This window comes from Corvus cornix, chromosome Z, assembly GCF_000738735.6.
Source record: "Corvus cornix cornix isolate S_Up_H32 chromosome Z, ASM73873v5, whole genome shotgun sequence".
Classification (NCBI taxonomy): Eukaryota; Metazoa; Chordata; class Aves; order Passeriformes; family Corvidae; genus Corvus; species Corvus cornix.
Window position 1 is genome coordinate 43,195,335 of NC_046357.1, and position 12,481 is coordinate 43,207,815.

The following is a 12,481-nucleotide window of genomic DNA, read 5'->3' on the forward strand; positions in this document are numbered from 1 at the left end:
GTTGTGCTCCAGTAAGCAACCTGTAAGTTGTGATTATTCGTACTGTCACTTTTGCAAATATACGTTCTGTATACCTCTCTGAACTGAGATTTAGACAGTAGAAAAGTTTGATTCTTGTGGACATTATATCTTGGATGCTGCTGTAGCACATCAAGGTTTATCCCACTGAATACCCCTTCTGGTCTCTTTTAGGAAGTCCTAACAAATCCAAAACAAATGTAGTGTGTCTGTGCTAATCATGCACCACTCTTCTGTTGGATGGTAGTTTTGTGAGACATAGATACACAAATTGGGGTAGCTGTTGTCTCTTACGTCCCGGCATGGACATATCATACGTTGCTTGCCTTATCTAACTCTAACTCTTTAGTGTCATTTTAATTGTTGATGTGTTAAGCATAAAAGTAGTAGCTGTGTCCCAATAAGTAGTATTTGATTTTGGAACCAGAGTGATGTTTATTATTAGGCACCAAACTTTGGCACTTACAAGGCAAGGGCTGCATTGGTGGCTGAAGTACAGCTTTAAAGTCCTGTACCTTATTCCTGCACTGCTTGCAGTCTGCTGATTTTCATTAGATGTAATGTTGTGCCTAAAACCATGTAACAAAGACCAACTAATTAACTAGAAAGCTCCATTGTGATTTTTCTTTGATTGACTTGGTGACTGCTACTGCCTTCAACCAATTACATAGATGCAAAACAATCCTATTTTTAACACCAAAAGAAAGGTGAACTAAGAACTTGTCTTAAAATTCTCTTTTTCCACTCAGCACTAAAAAAGTCCACATCTTGTAGTAGAAAGATGTCAGGTACTTGCTGTAAAATACTGGAGGCAAATCAACACGCAGTGGAAAGGTGTTAAGTTTATGAAAAGCTGCTGAATAATTGTAACTTATTAATAAGTATTTCTTTACTTAATGGAAAACCAGAATGTTATTACTTCTCCCATATATAAAGATTAAGTAATTTGAAAATGTTTTTCTTTAGACTTTCTTTAGACATGAGTTTACATGCTAACTTAACTATATTTTATATTATATACTTAAGCAAATAAAAGTTTCTACTCGCATACTTAGTATGTTTGGAATTACCACATTAATAGGATAAGAGAGGATGAAAAGTGTGAAAGCTGCTCTGAGATGCAAGCATTATTCCTGAAGCAAAAATAGTGATGTTATCACAAATAAAGAAAAATTGAGGCCCTTACAAAGTAGAAACCTAAGGGATTCTCTGTGTATTTTAATACATTTTTTCGGCTTGATAATCTATATTTTGAAGAAAAGAATGGGTTCTTCTGAGTAGATACAACAGTAATAGATGTGAGAATCAGAATAGGCCAATAAAAATAGTAGTTTTGTGTTGTCTCATGTTCTTGTGATGCAAAATCTACAGGTAAGTCAAAAAGATTATTCACAGAAAAAAAGGTTCAGTTGTGGTTTAATCTGAAAGATTATTTTGAAATTTCTGTTCCTGATAATTAGTTGATCAGTTTTCTACTGGAATTGACAACACAGATTTTAAATCAGTTTTAGGTGACTTGGCCTGGGAAATTGGTTCCACTGAGCTATCTTATGTTTATGAGCTAAACTGACCCAGGTAAACTTAAAGAATTAGGTATGGAATTTACAGGTTCCAGTTTCATCTTCTCAACCAATTTGCCACTGTTTGTTTCCAAAGCCACCCTATCTATCTTGTCCCACAGTTAAAACATTCTGCCCTCCTCCTTCAGGACATTGTGTCATATCATCTGGAAACAGTGGTTTCCAGGTACAGGGAGAGCAGTGTTTCAGTGGAGGGAAGGGTAACTCTGACAGTACAGAACACGTCTCATAAGCTAGTATTTGTCCATTTCTAGAACATAACTTTTGCATGAAGGACGTCATCAGAAACCCATAACTAGGATAATTTCCAGTTGCCTTCAGTAAATGACAATGTTTTTCCTTTCTGCTTGCCAAGTCCATGTGCTTTAGAACTGTTTGTTTCCATACACATCTTTGATAATAGGACAGAGTCTTCAAGTTCACTTGTTAATCAAAACTTTGAAAACTTTTCATGTTTTTGTTCATGATCTGGGAGCTAAATTCTGTTTTAGTACTTTGTATATATCAGATTAACCTCATAGTGCTCACTGAAGCTCCATTAGATTCATGGCAACTGAAAGATAATTTGGTCTCTGGCCACCAAGAACATGATGTGTCATGAAACAAAGCCAGTAGGATGATCTTCTAGAAACAATCTCTGGTTGAATCAGAAAAATTCAGTAGAAATTTAGAAGGAGGCAAATGCCAAGTGAAGTCTTCTATTTTGAATTTGGGTCATATTTGTATACCTAATTTTCAAATAGTACATTACTGAGAAAATAATATGCACAGAAATTTACAAATAAATTTTTCTGTCCTTTGTATGGTTATACTTCATGCTAAGTTGGTTGGATGTATGTATTTTTTCCTGGAGAGTGGATACCCGTTTTAGAAGAGAGATAGACAACATCTTCAGAAGCACTGCTGAGATGGACAAAGATAGGCAAGGTATCAGCCAGTAACAGTGCAATCTTCTTTTGCAAAGTTTATCATGACAACTCTGAAAGTAATTTAGGACTTCCCTACTTTGCTTCTGAAATAGAAAAAAAATGTCACAGGGTGGATCTGTGGCAAATTTTCTTGTAATGCAGCCTGATTATTGAGGTTTCTTACTGAATGTGCAAGCTATTTTCCTCCGTTTTATGAATCTAGACCTAGAAAAATTAATTACATCAGTGTCTTGTGTCCTGTGAAATGTCCATGTAATGCCCATGCAAACTTCCTTCTGAAGCAATGTTAATATAGGTAACCATACACCCACAAAACTAAAGAGCCATGCATGTTTTCTCTACTTCTTGCTGGGGGATGTTTCTTTTATAACATTTTTCTTCAGTGACCTTCTGCTGCCACCTGCCTCTGAAGGATTTTCATAAAATCTGCAACTGAAGAATTAAGCTCAGAAGAATTCCCTTCAGTGTGTGCCAAACTGGCACTGGAGATTTACTGGTCAATCTTTTAATCAACAACAACAACAACAACAAAGTTGCATTTTCAAAGTACAGAATTCCTACCTGTATCGTAGATGAAATATGATATGACAGAATACCCAACATGGATCTGAGTTTTGCATAGCTATTTTTCTGTGTATTTGTGTAAGCTCTGAAGTGTTCAAAAGCTCAAGTTAATGTTTCCATTGTAATGAAAGCTGCAATATATGTGAAAATGTGTGTGAAGTACTTCTAGTCTAATTTTTCCTTTTATACAGACAGAAAAATTGTGCATGGTGGTGAAGGAGTAAAACTAGTGAGTTAGCACAGGGCAGTGCGCCATCTCTCTGCCTTAGGTGTTCAAATCTCTTTCACTGCGGTAGCCAGTGTATTCTTTGTCACTCACTAACTCACTCTTTCACACTTATTCTGGGCTTGAGTGTGCAAAAAACAGATGCATATATGATTAATTATGGGTACAATTGCAGTTACAGGCATGTTAGTTCAGCAATAAGACTGTTCTACAAAGAGTTAGAGCATCTGAATTCCTCTGTGATAGATGGCTGTGCAGGGACAACAGAGATCATGCAAAAAGGTTGTTGTAGTTACAGCAAAAAATGCCCCAGTACAGAAACACTGAGAGTCAACACTTCCCAAGCGATGATAAGAATGAGAAACAGATGTGCACATACACACACAGAGACATGAAGCTCTTGGAGGATGAATTGTTGACCTATCTATGGGTTAACATGTCTGAGAGGTGCTGTCAAAGCTTCTTCAAGGTCAAGTGGCTACACTGGATAGAAATGCAAGATATAGACTGAGAAAACTCAGCTCTTGTAATCTTGGTTAGAATGGCAGAATCACTAGATTTGACAAAATATCGAAGTGCATAGATCTATTTTTCACCAAGCCCTGAACACTTTTTACCTTCGGGCATCCTAATACCGTACCAAAGGGTTTTCTGGAAGTAGTTTGGTGATGAGTTCCTTTCCTTCTGCTCTGTACCTCATCTGGATAAACCTGAATACACTTTTTTGTTGGTTGGTTGGTTTCTTTTGTTGGTTTTCTTTTGTTGCTGGGTAGGTTACCTGGCAGCGAGTAATAAGGCTTTGTAGTTTGATAATTTGAATGACTTTACAATTTTGACCCAAACGTTTAATGCCTGTGAATAACCTGCCCTGCATGAGTGTAAGTTTTTTTAACATATAATATGAGTGACATATTAATATGTGTGAAGTATATATGGATGTGCCAGGAAAAGTGCCTGTAAACTTTGTTTGTATGAGATTTCAGGACAAGCAAATAAAAACAAAAAAAGGGGAAAAAAAGAAATGTAAAAAAATAAAAATGAGTGCAGAGCATCACAATAATTACAAATAAAAATGGCTTTATTGCGAATAAGGTTATGCCTTGAAGTGGCTACCTGAGAGGCTAGACAAGATTAAGAGAATAAAAGCAGGTATTTATTTGTAGGGCCTTTAAAGGTACACCCTGGGCAGTCAAAAGCCTCCAAGGGGTTCCACCCAAGATGGACCCTGGGTCACGGGTTTTTCACACTTTTATAAGTTTGGCCCATTTGCGTATCAGGGTTGATTCTCCAGTTATAATTTCAGGTTGTGATGTAATTACCCCAAGTTTTCTCCTCCTGTCAGAAGCTCAGTTTACATATTTTGGGGCCTGGGACAAGAAGTTGTCCTTGAGTTCAGGCCTGGAGAGAGTTTGTTATGTCTAACCAGCATGAGAGAACAGCAGCTAACAGGCTGTATAAAATTTCAGAGTTATATACTAAATAGTACAGGATTTGGAAAAAAAAAAAGTTAAAACCTAGGCATCAAAGGCAATCCTTGCCTTGGTGTAGATTCTAGCTATAGTGTGATTGTCAAAATCTACCAAGTGACTTTTCAAAATATACTTTCCTATAATTATTTTTATATTCTCACATGGCTGAGAAGTGCATCTGCCTGAATCTGTTAACACACGTGCAAAAGTGCACATTTTAACTCACAGTTGGGTCTTCTTCTGAGTTACATCCAAAATTAGATAAATGCCTTAGAAGTGTTTCACCTAGCATGGCAAGAAGCTGTGGTAAAATCTTTGAGAGGCCCATAGTCAGCTTAGAAATTTTGGTAACTTTTGCATGACCCCATAGCAGAGCCCATTGCTGCCGATCTGCCATTGCATAGCCCAATGCACCTTTCATTATAGTTTACATTTTGCTGTATCACTGAAATGAAGGCCCATCATTGGTGAGCCTAAGTACTGAATTTTTGTCTCCCTAGAGTTTTCTTTGCATTTTCTCATCACAGTGTAAATATTTTCATTCTATGCGTTTCTCACCCCAGTTACTGACATACCTTCCTGTCCTACCTCCTTCACTCCAACGATCCTCGAGACCCCTTTAAACCCTTTAAACTGAAGTGTCTTCTGTCATCTTTACCCATTGCCTACTTGTGTTGGCTCCTTCAGGGTGAGATTTATTATTTCTCCTTTTCTCTCTCTTCATCCTGTTCAGGTGGTTGTTCACAGCTCCTGCTACTCTCATACATTTGCTTCCTCTTTCTTTGTTTTACCATGTTTCTTTGCATCTGACAATTCAGGATGACCCTCAACTTATTGGCGTGCAAAACCATGCCTTGCTCAGTCATCTTTGTTCTGCATCGTATATTGATTTCCTCAGTGAATAAAAAATCCTTTTTTGCAGGTAATTTGGTGTGAAAGGAAAATTGCAGGCTCACATGTGGTGCAAGGTCAACTGGTTAAAGGAAACACTGGCAGATATTCTACCTGGCCCCCTTTTTAGCAGCTGCTACTTCAGATAGAATGGGTGGGTGCTTTCATATGAGTGCAACAAATGATCGAATAAGTTTAACCTTAAAAAGATGACTGAATTGTCAATGATTGAATAAGTCAACCCAGGCCACCAGGTTCATATATATGCCAGCACTTGGTTTGTTAGCAATTTTTTCTGGATTTGAAGAAATTCATGCAATGAACTTTGCAGAATTATATGTAACTACTTTTCTTCCCAATTTGGAAGAGGGTAAATTCCTGCAATAAATTCACTCAGTGTCCTGTTCTTCCACTGATACACTGGCAGATGTCCATTTGGCAGTTGCTCTAGAGGATGCTGATTCTCTCTTGAAAAATGAGAAGATCAGGAGCACAGTGACTTATTTCCTTTTCTCCCCCTCCCTGTCTTTCTTTGCTTTTTTAAGCTGTGTGTTATTGGGGTGGCAGGGAGAGAGGAAGAACATGAGTTTTAGCCTTTTTTTGGACATCTATAAATCAAGGTACACCTAGATTTTCACTAGAGACCCTCAGCCTTTGAATCTGTCAGCTTTGACTTTCTCAACTGCTCTTGTTTTCTTCCATGACAAAACCACTGTACAAGTATGAGTACATTCTCATATCTTCACTTAGGGAGGCTTTACGAAATATTTTCTTACAAATTTGGTTGAGATGTTTTCCCTAACATATATTGTATTAGTGGGGTTTCAATCTACTCTGTTTAGAGGTTCTGGAATACTTTTGTTGTGTGTGTGACTTTTTGCATCCCAGGAAAAAACCACATGTATTTAAAGTTTGCACAGGAAAGTATGCTTTTGTCAATTTTATGCCCAAGAAAGCAGTGACTCTTTGGAGTGGCTGAGAATGAAAATAGTGCATTTCTACCTTTGTAGAAAATCCCTGTAAATATAAATATAAAATGGTAGTTTCAGGGGATTTATATATGAGGTTTGATAGCTTAAGAGAAAGAAAGGTATCTCTTTCCTCCTTAAAAGCTGTAGAGGATGGAGGCTTAAAAACACAAGCTAAGTTCTTCTCCATTTAAAATCTGTATTGCCTAAAATATAATATCCAGTCACCCCTTTTAGTTTCATTCCCATTGACATTCTACAGGATTTTTTGTCCTCTCTGCCAATAAAATTCTGACTACGAGTCCAAACCACAAAGTAGTGGGGAAAGAAAGGAATTTCTTATAAAAGCAGTGTGGGAACGCTCTTTGTGTCCTGTGAGCATCCATTTGTATCAGTCATACAGAGTGCTACTGAAATTTGTGGGATGAAAGCAAAGGTCCTGTCGAGGGAGTATCGGAAAGATTTGTTTTCATGGATGGCCCATTCCCACCAGACACCTTCCATTTAGCTGTAATGATATGAACATTGATAGCTTTTGGCCAGAAATCCACAAATCTCTGTCATTTGACCTTCATTAATAGCATAGTTTCCAAGACTGATACAGCCCCTTCTGGGCTATATCACCGATTTTCTGCATAGATAGCTGTATGAGCCAGCAGCAGCGGCCACTAAGTTTGATTATTTTCATCCCATTTTCTCATCTTGCATCTGAGATGGACTGCCTAGGATCTTATAACCACAGGAGTATCTTTCCTTAGGTCTCTGAGACATGTTTCAGGTTTGACATTGAGCTGATATTTTACTACACCTAGATAAGAAAAATTAATGTGGGGAGCCTGGTTCCCTGTTCTGCTCCTTGAGCATGCCATTAGTGGGATTAATGCAAACTTTACTTTATGCTTTCAGTCTTATTTTATCTTTGTAATACACTACAACCTAGATAACAGCAGTGTCAAAGCAAATTAATTTCCCAGATATTTTCTGATTTTGAACTTGTACAAAGTGTATTTGGTGAGAGAACATAAATGTATCAAGGAGTAATACCTATGTCTGTAGAACAGGATGGGTGGTTGCCATAGCAGCAATCAATCCGCTAAATAGGGAGTAACATAAAATGATTCAAAGACAAAGACCGATTTAGGTCAGGGAATAACACTTCATAAAAAGAGAGACTTCTCTGTGACTTGTTGTTTTGCTTTTGTGAATTCAGTTACAATGTGTATTGAGAAAATGTCTATTTGCCACATAAATTGTGTTAGAACTCGAGAGCCCTTGAATATGGTGAAGAACCAACTTACAACACTCTTGGCAGGTCCAGTGTCAGCTGTAGAAAAGCATATATAAAGATGTAGATGTCTTGCTTATTTTATGTTATTTATGGATTCCTTCCTCTCTAATTGATGAAAAAACATTTCCAAGATGTTACATGAGTGCTGCCCTCCACTAGAAGTTGGATGAACTCACACTGAAATGTTTGTCTGCCCTGAACAGTGGGAGTGCCTGCCTGCCTCTTGGAAATGTCAGTGGTATTTTTGGTGGATATCCACGTATGTGTGTGTGTGTGTGTGTGTGTATGCAGACAAATTTTTAAGGAGATTCTAGAGAAATTAAGTTGAATCACATTGAAATAAAAATGTCTCCAATTAAATAACTTCCCCTACCTCTTTATGTAAGTCTAGGGATGTACTGAGTACTGAGGAGTTGTTGATCATCTTCAATCTCACTGTGGTTTGGAGTGTGGGGTTCAGGTCTGGCATTGTGCACTTGTGAATGAGCAGGAGGTCATCCAGTAAAAAAAGGCTTCGGTTCCTGAGCATTTGGCTGCGATGTGACAGTCACTGCATCATAACATTGAGGTCTGGTGCCCAAAGTAAAAAGTAGAGGTAAATAAATGGGATTATTGAAGCCTCAGCAGTGAGGCGTTATTGGCTGTAGAATTAGGTAACCTCTTTCATAGGGAAAAAACATTGTCAATATATTGAGATTGTGGAATGAAGATTAATTAATGTCTTGGTCAGTCTTTTAATTTAGTATTTAGATGGGGAGTATAAACTTAATAAGAGGGGCTTCTCACTGTAGTAATCAAAACTATAGCAGTAGTTGAGGGAAGTTGAAGCTAAATAAACTCCAATTAAAACAGTACACACTGTTTGGGCAATGATGAAAACAATGACGAATAATTTGTAAATTCCTCCATCAGATGTTCCATCATGCTAAGTTTTACATAAAGACTATAGACTCCTCTAGAACACATATTTTAAGTTTAGGCCTTACAGAAATCAAGATGATAGCCCTCAAAATCTCAGTATGCTGTCTACAGAGGTAGGTTAGACCCTTCTCAGCCCATGTCCCCAAGGTCTGCTTATTGTCACTACTCCACAAACCACAAGCAGCCAGCACAGCACAGGTGAACTCATCTCTCGTCATGCCTAGAAAATCCTATTGTGGAAAAGTTTCTTGATCTGCTTCAGCTTCCTTGCCAACTTAACCTCAGCTTGAGGTGAGACACATCCATTGTGGTGATGTTTTTCTTTTTATTTAAGCTAAAAACATTGGCCTATTGTTGATTTAGCAGTTACTGACTTGGGTCACAATGACTCAAGATCTGATGACTATCAGCAGTGATTTTAGGCCTGATTGACCTGGTCTGGTACGAAACCGCTGACGTAGTGTGCAAGCTGTGTGTCTCATTATATCTTATTAACTGCTCCCACAGCCATCAGTGCCACATGCTGCTTGCTTTTAGTAATTATCACTCATTTTTGTATCATGACATGGCTTTGGTATACTTTTCCAAGTGCACACATAACAACAATACAGTAAAGTGTAGACTTATCCCTTAGGTAATATATTTTCACAAGAGCAGTGCTCTTTAGCACTAGTTTCTTTGGTAGCCTGCCCCAAAAATTCAATTTACAGCAGAGCATGGCATTTGAGAGCACCCCTAGTTCAGTTATTCCTCTGTCCCTATAAACTTCCCTCCCCATTTATTTCTGAATGCTCTGGTAATGTGGTGAATTTTGTGGTGTGATAAAATCACATGGGCTTCCAAGTTATTGATAGCAGTCTTCCTGGACACAGACTGATTTCTCCCAGGTCAAGGTTTGTGAAAAATGGCGTGTTCTTCCAGCACCTGTCATGATAGCTGAAATCTGAGATTACCATATGAAATTTGAGCCTGTACTTCTTACCCAGTGAGAAATTCCAGAGGTTCCTTTTTTTTTTTTTTTTTTTACTCCCTCATTTATGTTTACCAACTTCTGTCCCTATTTATTAATTTTTACTATATCTAACAAAAATAGCCTGGGGAACATAATCTCTTCCTTGGTCCACTCAGCATTCCTTCCCTATTCCCTATAAAAAGTGGCGGGGTTTGCGACAACTTGGATTAGAAAGGTTTGGGATTAGTATCCTCTGCCTAGGATGGGGAGATTTGTTTGGCAAGAGCTCTCACTGCTCTCATTGCCGTGTCCCATATCCTTTCAAACATCTTCCTTGCCCTTGCCAATGCAAGTCACTCTCTCAAAACTGTTCATTATAGTTATTAATGCAAGATGTGACATTGAGCTACTGGCTCAGTGAACACCAGCGACATCCTTTTGGGGGATGATTTTACTGGCTTAGCCTATGAGGATCAGATCTTGTTTCCTCTTGTCACTCACAAGCCATGTCCCTGCCATTGCCGTGTCTACTGTATATGAGCAATAATTTATATCTTTACCTGGAGCTGGTCAGTATTTGTCTCCTTATCCTGCTACTTTACTGATTACCCTTTCTTTTTTTATGATAGGTGGCAGAAACAACACTGCAAAAATTTGTTTCAGCTCTGAGATCTGAGTTCCTGCAAGGCACTAGGTGTTTATCAGTTGACTACAGTTGTTCTGGTAATTGAAGAGCCACCCTTAATCCTGACAGTGAATAATTCTAGTCTTCTTTTTTTACTGTGCTATTTTTTGCCTCTGTCCCTTCCCCATCTCTTGGGAAGGAAAACAAAATCTTGACTAGCTGCCTGAAGAGCAGGAAGGATCAAGAGCAGTTTCCTGAAATTCCTGAAGAACTTGTAAGCAAACCCCCTCTTTACAGAAGTTTTCAGTCATGACCCTGGGGTGAGGTGAGGGGATGAGTTAGAAGCCTTCCAGGAAGGTCTTACAAACAGAGGGAAAAGAACCCTTAATTTTTTCTTATATATAGGTAGGTCATGCAAGCATGAGATTTCCTCACTGTGAAGAAAATTACCTGCCCACAGAAACAGTATCCTGATACTTGAAATTGAAGAATAGTCAGGGTTTTAAAGCTTTATCACAAAGATCATTTACTCTGTGCTGTTAAGCTTGAAAGACACTTAACTCAAGTTTATAAAGTAGTCTTCAGCTGGTGATGTTTTAGGCAATCACATAATTTCATTTCAGATGCAGCTTGTACATTTGTTAGGCAAATTGCATGTGTGTTATGTTGAGTGTTGGGACTTGTGACACTTTGTCTCTTGTCCCATGTATCTGTGTCAATGATGTAAAACAGCCACACTTAGATGAAAAGCCAAAAAAACCCAGTATACACTCTTGTGGGAATGAAGAGTCCTACAGTTTCAAGTCCTTTCTAAATTTGTGTAAAACTGATACAACTCCAAATGTATGTTTGAAATTTTTCCTTGTTTTCATGTTTTGACGATATATATTTCAGTATGTTAATACCTGCAAAGTTAAGAAGAACCACTAGTTTCCCAATACAGTAAGTTCCTGCAAGTGGATGTGCAGTTGAGCAGAGGCAAAATGTTTTGCTAATATCAAGCAACATATTATGCTTGAGCAGTTGTAGCATTTATTAAGATTTCTTATTACATAAGTGAAATATAGTGAGTTTAGTGTTAACTGGACTGATTGGCCTAATTGAAAATTGTTCCTGGCATTGTGCTTTGGAGAAGGGGATAGTGAGGTTGACAGTGGGATCAAGGGCACCCTCAGAAAATTACTGATAACACCAACCAGTGTGGGGCAGTCGACATCATGGAGGGAAATGGTGTCATCCAGAGGGACGTGGGCTGAAGTAAACCTCACGAAGCAAGAGGAAGTGCAAGGTCCTACACCTGAGTCTGGGCAAGCCTAAGTACACTTAGAGGTTGTATGGAGAAATGACTGAAGAAGCCCTGTGGAGAAAGACTTGGAGTAGTGATTGATGAAAAACTTGAGCTGGCAGTGTGTGCTCACAGCCCCGAAAGCCAATGGAATCCTGCACTGCATCCAAAGCAATGTCGCCATCAGGGTGAGGGAGAGTATTTTACATCTTCACTCTGCTTGTGAGGCCCCTCCTGTGTACAGTTCAAGTGCCCCTAACATAAGAAGGACGTGGAATTTCTTATGTAAATTGTGGAACTTGTGGAACTCTGGATGTGGAGCAAATCCAGAGGAGGCCTCAAAGTGGGTAAGAGGACTGGAACATGTCCCCAGTCAAGACAGGCTGAGACAGTTGTGACTGCCTGGAGAAGAGAGAGTTGTGTGGGGACTTCATAGCAGCCTTTCAGTATCTGCAGGGAAATGACAAGAAAAGATGGAGGGGCACTTTTCATCAGGAATTTTAGTGATAGGACAAGGCTTAATGAGTACAAAATGAAAGAAGCGAACCTTAGGTTAGATATTAAGAAGAAATTCTTTACTGTGAGGGTGGTGAGGCACTCACTAGAACAGGTGGCACAGAGAAGGTGTGGATGCCTCATCCCTGGAAGTGTTCAAGGCCAGGTTGGATGGGGTATTGAGTAATCTGGTTTGATGAAACGTGTCCCTGTGCACAGCAGAGGGGTTGGAACCAGATGATCTTTAAGGTTCCTTCCAACCTAAACCAT